The 10,099-nt window shown below is 47.7% G+C and overlaps 1 non-coding gene across 1 annotated transcript; it reads right to left on the bottom strand.

Moving 5' to 3' along the window:
- Positions 1–4,048: 4,048 nt before the first annotated feature.
- Positions 4,049–4,132, bottom strand: TRNAL-UAA (transfer RNA leucine (anticodon UAA)). Its single transcript has one exon. It is a non-coding gene; the product is annotated as a tRNA-Leu (tRNA).
- Between the last annotated feature and the right edge of the window lie 5,967 nt (positions 4,133–10,099).

The following is a 10,099-nucleotide window of genomic DNA, read 5'->3' as shown; positions in this document are numbered from 1 at the left end:
GCATGGAGCCTGGTACGTACGCCGATACTCAAACGGGCACAAGCCATACAAACCCTACCAGGCAGACTGCGAACCAGTTCACCACGGTTTTGCGCCCACAACTTCAAACACTTTAACGTAACAGCATACTCATACACCAGCGTGTGCTCTTTGGAGCAAGTGGGTTACAGCGCTTCCATGCCGTGCTCATTATCCAGAAAAACTCAAAGAGCACATAGTGGCTGCAGCAGCGCCATTTCAGAACGAGACGTGAGCTTCAGACAACAAGCTCATTATTGTAAAGATGAAATACCATCTCAAAGTCGTTTAAGTTTTTACTTCAAGTGGAGCCCAGACAGAGCAGTAAAAAGGAGATTGTTGCATGCAGGTATCCTAACCTAACGCTGATAGAAAAACCAACGAAAGCAACGAACACGCTCAAAGTAAGAATTATTTCATTGAAACAATTAACGTGTTCATCAAAAGGCGCAGCCATAATTAAACAGCGCGAGCAGAATTGCATTCGTGGCGCAAATAAGCGCCAAGTTACATTGGCGCTTTTGTAATGTAGCTGTCTGAGATCAGAGACGCATACTCTGCCTCTCGCACAATTGATTGGTATTGGAGAAATTAGTGCACGAGTAAGCGGGGTTCATAAACGAGCCTCTCGGAACGAAATGTAAGCCATCTCTTGTCGAGGCGACATTTACTCATCTTACGAAATGAATTGTCCGGAGGCAAGCGGCGGCGGCCAGCGGCTCGGATAACAAGGATGGACGAATCCATACGTGTGCAACGAAATAGGAGACGGGATGCAGCTCGCAGGTTCTTCGCGGTGTTTGTACACGCTCGCCATTTGCGCCGGCAACCACATTTTTTCAACCATCACTCTATTAGCATTCCTTCACCGCCGCTTCACTACAACTTTGACAAACGCCTCGAGCTCTAGTCAATAGCGTTACAAAAAATATTTGGTGAAACGTCGCTGCCCACGACGCGCACCGAGTGAGCGGCTGTAACAAACAAGCAATTAATGCACACCTTTCAATGAACAGCACTCCATGATCCCGACAGGCGATAACACAAAGAATAAAAAATAAATGTAATCAACCTCAGAACTTGATTGTGCCTTTCCACAGATGCCAAGTAAATCGTGCTCACACGGCTCTAACTAACGCATAGTTTCATTCCGGCCTTCACTCAAGGGCTAAGCGATATTTCTGGCTGTGCACCTACCTTTCAACACGGAAAAGCCAGTAGACAGCTCGCGAGGAGGGCTTACCGTACCGGGTTTCGCACTGACTAACTTTCTTCGCGTTGGGAAAGACATAGCGGCACAGACGTAAGCGCATTATTCGAGAACATTGCGGCTGCCGCTGCTCACACAAACGGGCTTACAAACGCCGCTTGCAAACGTGGATAGGAAGTTTGTCGCTGCGCACATAATCTGCTCTGCACACACAGCAGTGCTTAGAGTGGCTAAGGAGACCAAATGAATAAAAATAATCGTGTAGACTTACCGTAAGTGGCCGATTAAGTTGAATTTCAATCAAAACGTAATTTACGAGAGAAAACGCCGCCGACGCCGACCCAGCGGTGCCCACAGTTGTTTGCTGCCCGGATGATTTTCCGCCGCCTCCGGGCAAAATGGGTAAAAAGTGCAATATAAACCAATTTTACGGTCATGTCTATATTGGTTGCACTCTTGCCAAGTGTAGCTTGCTGTAGCACCGAAGACCACAAAGTGCCATTTTTTTAAAGCATAAATTCTCCACTCGCGCTTTAAAAACCTTATTACTTTCGCGAAAACCAAAACCGAAACCTTACTACTTTGTCCATGCGCGCCGCATCTCCCATCGAAAAGTATGTGGCGCCCTTTTCAAATAATTATAATGCTGCATAGCGTAACGTCTTTTTGGCGCGTGCTCGTGTTTGGAAAACCGGTTTGGACAACAGCGTGTTATTGCCTCCGATGCAGCAGGTCTAGGGCGAAGAACGAAAATATACTGGGTTTCTGGTTGTTGAGTCGCAGCACTTTTTCACGTGAATGCAAACTGGAAAGGTATAAATGGCATATCTTAATTCCTCAGAGAACCAAGATATTTGAGACTCTTCTAATCATGTTTCTGAGAGATGAGCACATCCTTGAATTCTCACCCCCGTTATTCCCCGTTATTTTGCAGCAGGTTTTAAGGAGAAATAAATGTACAGTCACTGATGAAATGCTTCTTAATTAAGCGTGTTGGACAGTAACGATACAACGATGTAATGGTATATTCTAGAGCGATTCCTTTAAGGCAGAGCATGTTCGTTTTATGTGGTACAGTTTTCAGCACCCTTACTTCAGAAATGGGTGCCTTTCCTCGCTCTACCTGTCAGCATTAAAGATTATTGAATTATATTATCAATATACGGCGCGGTTTAAGGAAAGTTAGCTTTTCAAAGCTTCTAAATAGAATATACGGGAAGGTATTGCATAGCCGTTAGACAACATTTTTTTTATTCCTGAAATAGCAAAAGGAAGCGGAGGACTCTGAAAATAGTTGCGGTCACCCGATGCAGTTTGGTTCATGGGGGTTTAACGTCCCAAGCCAACTCAGGGAATGAGGGGCGCCGTAGTGAAGGGCTCCGGAAATTTCGACCGCCTGGGGTTTTTTAACGCACACTCACATCGTACACTACACGGGCCTCAAGAATTTCGCCTCCATCGAAATTCGACCGCCGCGGCTGGCATCGAACCCGCGTCTTTCGGGTCAGCAGCCGAGTGCCATAAACACTTAACCACCGCGGTGGCCCGATGCAGTTCTACTCATCATGCAGTGCGAAAAGAAATGGATTTTTTTATGGACTTAGTCGAAAGCCAGTGTATACACTGTTATTTAAAATTGGGATTGTTATAAACAATAAACAATATGTCTCTAGACAATAGTCTATACGCAGTCTAAAGATTGTCAATAGTTGATAGGAAATTTAGGCGGTTAGAGATTTTGGTCTACAAATTGTCTATAGGCCGTCTATAGACAAAGGGCTGCTAAGCCGGTTATAGACTATAACATATAGATGGTTTATAGATTGTCTATAGACAAAAGGAAATTATGGCGGTTATAGGCTTTAGTCAATAGATGGTCTATAGATTGTCTATGGACACAAAAGGAAATAAGACAGGTATAGACTTTATTCTATAGATAATCTATTGACCGTCTGTAGACAAAGAAAACTTGTCTGTTATAGACTTTAGTCTACAGATATTCTATGGACCATCTATAGGCAGAAGAAAATACGGTTTTAGACTTTAGTCGATAGATAGTCCATGGACCACCTACAGACAGAAGGAAATTAAGGCTGATATGGACTTTAGTCTTTAGATAATCTATTGACTGTATATAGACAAAGGAAAATTATGTCTGTTATGGACTTCAGTCTATAGATGATTTATGGATAGTCGATGACAAAAGGAATTAAGGCGGTTATAGACTTTAGTCTATAGATAATCTATTGATCGTCTATAGAAAAAGGAATATTGTCTGTTATAGACATTAGTCTATAGATATTCAAGGACCATCTATAGACAGAAGGAAATTGCTGCGATTATAGACTTCAGTAGTCTACGGACCATCTATAGACAAAAGAAAATTAGGGCGGTTGTAGACTTTAGTCTTTGAATTCTCTTTAGACGGTCTTGAAAAAAAGGAAAGTCTAAAGGGCGGCTATAGAGTCTATAAGAAGTCTATAGAAAGTCTATAGACCAATTTCATACGGGGGGTACTGATGCAATCTTTTCCGCTGCCCCCAATCTCCTCTTTAGTTGTCTGTAACTCTTGATTAGCAGTTAATAATGTCATTAATGTCGAAGGAGTGGAGAGCCTGCGTTTCAACTTTGGACGAGTATGGGTACCTTATGAACCGCTGTTTCGGAATCCAGAAGCAAGGGATCAATTTTTGCGCAAAACAAATGACGGAACGGACATCATTTACTCAAAACACCGTATATCTCACATAAAACTACCACGTTGGAAGCCGCGCTGACGGAGGAAAAAAATGTTCCAGTTTGGCAAAAGAGAAGAAATACTGTCAGAAGTGGGGTTCGAACCCACGCCCTCTTCCGAGGACCAGAGCTTAAATCTGGCGCCTTAGACAGCTCGGCCATTCTGACCACGGCGCATTCGCTTTTACGAACATATATTCACTCTGCGAAAGTGCGTGTGCATAAATGTAGCGTCTCTGACAGAAGTAACCGAGTAGCCGCGACGGCAGGGGGAGCGAGCTCTCTGCCGAGCGGCGGCACTGCGGTCCCAGGCGCTGGCCACTCCTCCCCGGCTGCGAGTGTAAACTGGGTGACGTGTGCCCGCGCTCTCGCCCTCCTTCCTTGGATGACAGGAAGCACATAGTATGTGTGGCGAGCAATTTCGCACCTTTGGGTCCCAAAACGATAGCGGAGAGGGACCAAAAGGTGCGAAATTGCTCGCCATACATACTATGTGCTTATCATCCGAGGAAGGAGGGCGAGAGCGCGGGCACACGTCACCCAGTTTACAATCACAGCCGTCAAGCAGTGGCCAGCGCCCGGGACCACAGCGCCGGTCCCCAAGAAACAACAAGAAACGACGGTATACCTGGACGCAGCCACATACGCCAGATCAGCGGGGCAGAGCAACAGCAACGCGGTAGCAACGGTGATTGATTCGAACCTACGCGAGATCACCAGTGCATCACTACAAGAGTGTACGATAGTCGAGACTGAAGAAGCGTTCGTCGCTCTAGAGGCAGCGGAGGGCTATCGGTACAAACAGCCTTTAACAATCCCTACAGACTCACAAACGGCATGACTCAACTATCTAAGCGGCAGAATAGGGCACGGAGCGCTTCGCACACTCCGCCCCGGAGACCACATAACACAACGACAACCAAACGAACAACCAATTAGGCATACGATAGTGTGGACGCCGGGACCCACGGGAGGGCAGGGAACCAAGAGGTGTACAGGATAGCTCGAGGCTACACTTATTACCGAGCATCCAACGTAGTCGACCTCGTGGGAACCGAACCTTTACATCAAGACTATTCGGCGATAATAAATTACTACAAGGGTTGCAGAAAGCGATATCCGCCACCGCACAACTCCCTTAGCAGAGAGGAATCTGTCGCGTAGAGGTAGCTGCAAACGGGTCGTACCCGAACCTAAACGCACTCAGGAAAATGTATCCCACACAATACAATGACAAATGCCCCTGGTGCCACGAAACACCCATGCTGTATCACATAACGTGGGCATGCCAGAAGATAGACGTGGCACACGTTATATCAAACCCGAGTGCGGAGCAATGGGAGGGAGGGCTCTCCAGCGATGGCCAGATCGACTAAGGTCTGATTCGGCAAGCACAACTGGCAGCAGCATTCAGTGGAGCCCTGGACTAAGGGCAACAGACCGCTCTGCAAGAAGATGGACGAAGCCATCTTAAGACCACCGAATACCAGCGAATCTAGCGCTCAATACAGTTTTTCACTCACTCACACACTCGCACCTTTGGGGTGCCGTCGTACTGTGCGAGGGCTCCGGCTTACGTCAGCAGTAATTTTTTCGTTGTATTCGACTACAGGGGAACGAAAAAAGAAACAGGGCAGTGCTGGTTAATAGAAATGTGTTTTAATGCTTAACAATAGATGTTAGCCTTTTTATAGGCTAACAACAAAAAATGTGGGTTAGTAATGTTTACGTACAATGTTCACTGTAGGTCCAAAGTAAGAAAAAGGTAAAAAAGAAACGTTGTCTGAAGTGGGGTGCAAACGCACGCCCTCTTGCGAGGACCAGAGCTTAAATCTGGCGCCTTGGACCACACGGCCATTCTGACTATTGTGCTGCTGCTCTTACGAAAATATATTCAGTCTGTGCAAGTGTGTGTGCATACATGTAGCGTCTCTTCCAAAAGGAACCGAGCAGCCGCGAAGGCAGCGGGAGTGGGCTCTCAGCCGAGCGGCGGCGCTGCGGTCCCAGACGCTGGCCACTGCTCCACGGCTGAGAGAATAAACAGGGCGACGTAATCCCGCGCTCTCGCTCTCCTTCCTCGGATAAGAAGTAAGCAGGTAGCATGTGAATGAAAAAATGTTTTTTTTAGGGAAAGGAAATGGCGCAGTATCTGCCTCGCCTATCGGCGAACTCCTGAACCGCGCCGTAACGGAAGGGATAAAGGAGAGATTGAAAGAAGAAAGGAAGAAACAGGTAACTTTGTGGAGGGCTCCGGAATAATTTCGCAGCGAGGAATTTCGAAATTCGCACCCGACCGCGGCGGCTGCGTTTTTATGGAGGAAAAACGCTTATGCGCCCGTGTGCTGTGCGATGTCAGTGCACGTTAAAGATCCCCAGGTGGTCGAAATTATTCCGGAGCCCTCCACTACGGCACCTCTCTCTTCCTTTCTCCTTTCACTCCCTCCTTTATCCCTTCAATTACGGCGCGGTTCAGGTGTTCAATGATATATGAGACAGATACTGCGCCATTTCCTTTCCCCCAAAAAACCAATTATAATTATGCGGTCGTAATGCACGAGGTGAGGCTTACGTTAGTCGTAATTTTTTAGTTGTAACCGACTACAGAGGAAAGAAAAAAATTGATGTTTGTTTAGATCTGGCTAACCCTGGTCGAAAGGAAAAAGCTGCATCTCCCTAGCTACGTTTGTGGTCCAGCGTCTGGAGGCCTCCACGCAGGCGTCGCATCGAACACACCTAGCGTTAGGCTGAGTGCTATAAAGTGCACCGGCGTTTTATGCACAACCTACTTTGATGCCCTGCTCAGTGCGCATGCGATTCCAGCGGACGCTTCCCGCTCCGCTCAGTCAAGGTGTGTGACGTCACGGAGGAAGTAGCAGCACACTTGGGATGCCTCCTTCCCTCCTCTCTGAAACGCGGGGACGGAGCGCACATCTGCCGCTTTCCATGTCACGCGTCGCGTTGATCACACCTAGCATTCCACTGAACGCAACAAAGGGTGCCGGCGTTTTATAATAATAATAATAATAATAATAATAATAATAATAATAATAATAATAATAATAATAATAATAATAATAATATAATAATAATAATAATAATAATAATAATAATAATAATAATAATAATAATAATAATAATAATAATAATAATAATAATAATAATAATAATAGGTTTTGGGGGAATGGAAATCGCGCAGTATCTGTCTCATATTTCATTGTACACCTGAACGGCACGGTAAGGGAACGGATAAAGGAGGGAGTAAAAGAAGAAAGGAATAAATAGATGCGACAGTGGAGGGCTCCGTAATAATTTCGATCACCTGGGGATCTTTAACGTGCACCGACACCGCACCGCACGCGGGCGCGTTAGCGTTTTCCCTCCATAAAAACGCAGCCGCAGCGTCCGCGTTCGAAACCGGGAACTCGGGCGTTTTATAATAATAATAATAATAATAATAATATTAATAATAATTGTTTTTTGGGGAAAGGAAAAGGCGCAGTATCTGTCTCATATATCGTTGGACACCTGAACCGCGCTGTAAGGAAAGGGATAAAGGAGGGAGCGAAAGAAGAAAGAGGTGCCTTCGTGGAGGGCTCCGGAATAATTTCGACCACCTGGGGATCTTTAACGTGCACTTACATCGCACAGCACACGGGCGCCTTATCTCCCCCTCCATTAAAACGCAGCCACCGCGGTCGGGTTCGAAACCGGGAACTCGGGCGTTTTAATAATAATAATAATAATTGGTTTTTAGGGGGGAAGGAAATGGCGCAGTATCTGTCTCATCGTTGGACACCTGAACCGCGCCTTCAAGGAAGGGATAAAGGAGGGAGTGAAAGAAGAAAGGTAGAATAGGTTGCCGTAGTGGAGGGCTCGGGAATAATTTCGACCACGTGGGGAATTTTAACGTGCACTGACATCGCACAGCATACGGGCGCCTTAGCGTTTTTCCTCCATAAAAACGCAGCCGCCGCGGTCGGGTTCGAACTCGGGAACGCCGGATCAGTAGTCGAGCGCCCTAACCACTGAGCCACCAGGGCGGGTCGGGCGTTTTATGCAGAACCCACTTTCATGATGAGAGCATGCGATGAAGGTAGACGCTTTCCCGCTTAACCGGAGGTCAATGCCAAGGTCAAAAATCATAGGTGAAAGTAGATATTTGGTGTAACAGCCGCTGGTGCCGCTGCTGTAGCTGACGTCATGCGTCGAACCTGACTAGCACCCGTTATGCTCATGGTTTGAACTCTAGCTACACTCAAGGTCAAACTTGCGACCACGCTGACCTCTAGCTACATTCAAAGAAAACTTGCGGCCCGGCTGAGATCTCGAAAATCTGGCGTAGTGAATATTTTCGCTTCAAAAGAAACAGGGCAGTGCTGCCTCATTAAAAATGTGTTAGTGCTGCCTACGTACAAAGTTCACAGTAGGTCCAAAGGGAGCAAAAGATAAAGAACAAGCGTTGTCAGAATCGGGGTTCAAACCCACGTCCTCTTTTGAGGACCAGAGCTCTTGCGACCCTCTTGCGAGGACCAGAGAGAGACCAATAACGTCACATGCTCATCAGCCACACGTCTATATCATTTTCTTTGCGATGACGCCCGAATTATCCCGATTAATTGCGGCTGCGCACAATTGCTTCCACATTGTTTGAGACTGTTGTAGTTGCTTTGGTGGCTTATATCGATGACGTCATCAGATTCAATGAGAGCTATAGTTTCACACTTTTCTGGGTACATCCCCGTTGGCGAGTCATGAGCCTATAAAAGCTTTCGCCCTTAAATCTTGAAGCCCGGTAAGGAAGGCGTGCGGCCTGAGACAGCAGCACTAAAGCGCAGCGCACTCACATTAAGCTTGGCTTCGCGGCCCTCCGGAGGACGGATGGGACTTCTTAGGAGGCTACTACTCCGGGCGACCGTGTTGAGCTCTGTTAGAACCAGAGGTCGCAGATTGAACCCAACGCTTCACGTTCCGCAGAAACCCCATCTATACATCGCACTCAGTAAGTTCAGTCAGTGCTGGGGAATTCCATTCACCAAAAGCGAATGATCCGCTGGAATCATACAAGTCGCGCTGTTGGCTCTCAAGCGGAAGCTGGCATGCTCCGTTGGCGGCTCCTGTAGGTCCTTGCGCAATGGCAGCAGCTTTTTCACGCATCCCGTTAGATTCGCCAGTGCACCGCGAATTTTCGTGAGGACCGCAGCCGCGTGCGTTGTCATTTTCACGACTCGGCCAGTTTGTTTTCACAGGCACCGCGGACTTTGCACGTACTCGCAGCCGCAGGCGTCGATTACACATTTTTTACGCGAGATCCGCAGACGTGCCCAGCGGTGCAGGAGGCGCCCACTTGGCGGCAGCAGGAACCACCTCGATTGTGCACTGCCCACCCAATTAAAAGGGGGGGGGGCAGTGGCAACCATTTGATCAGCTGCGAACACAGACACAGCAGCAACAGGCTCAGGACCGCCACGTCTTTGCAGGGCATTCCTTCGGCCTCCGCAAAAAGTGCTGAACAGTTTGCCGAATGATGGAGCTTCCGCCGAGTCCGTTTGTGCCTCCTCTCGGCTCTTTGTCGGCCGAGTTTAATATCCGTCGCTGGTTTGAGCGATGGGAAGGCGTCAGTGGGCTCGTCTGAATAGCAGCGGCGCAGAGAATACGTGACATTCGGCTGGTGATCACAGCAGCGTCGGGAGAGCTGGACGTAGACTCCGCTCCGGTGGCTGTGGACACCGCAGCGTCCACAGGAATGCGGCGAGCATTGCGCCCGAAAGTGGTCCGAAGAGCCACACCACCGGCAAAAGCGCTGCATGCCTTAGTAATTCCCATAGGCTCGACACTGTAGACTTCGCGTAAACCATGTATTCAGGCCTGCCCGTCTCCGACTATCTGAATACTGGTCCTAGGAGGCACGGCGGCACAGCTTAAGACCATGGCTCTTGAGGAGCCCGCAATGCCATTGCGACAAATTAGGAGCGCTCCTAGCGTGAAGCACATAGGTACGCCGCCGTTTCCACATCAACACATACCACTTTTATGTTTGCGAAAGTCCGGAAACACATCCTGAGAAGGGAAGTTTTATTATTCACGCCGAAAAAGAGCCCATTTAATGCTTAAAAATATAGGGGCATAGAAAGAGAG

Source organism: Amblyomma americanum, chromosome 1, assembly GCF_052857255.1.
Source record: "Amblyomma americanum isolate KBUSLIRL-KWMA chromosome 1, ASM5285725v1, whole genome shotgun sequence".
Lineage (NCBI taxonomy): Eukaryota > Metazoa > Arthropoda > Arachnida > Ixodida > Ixodidae > Amblyomma > Amblyomma americanum.
Note: the sequence above shows the minus strand (reverse complement) of the source record. Positions and strands in the feature narration are given on the sequence as shown.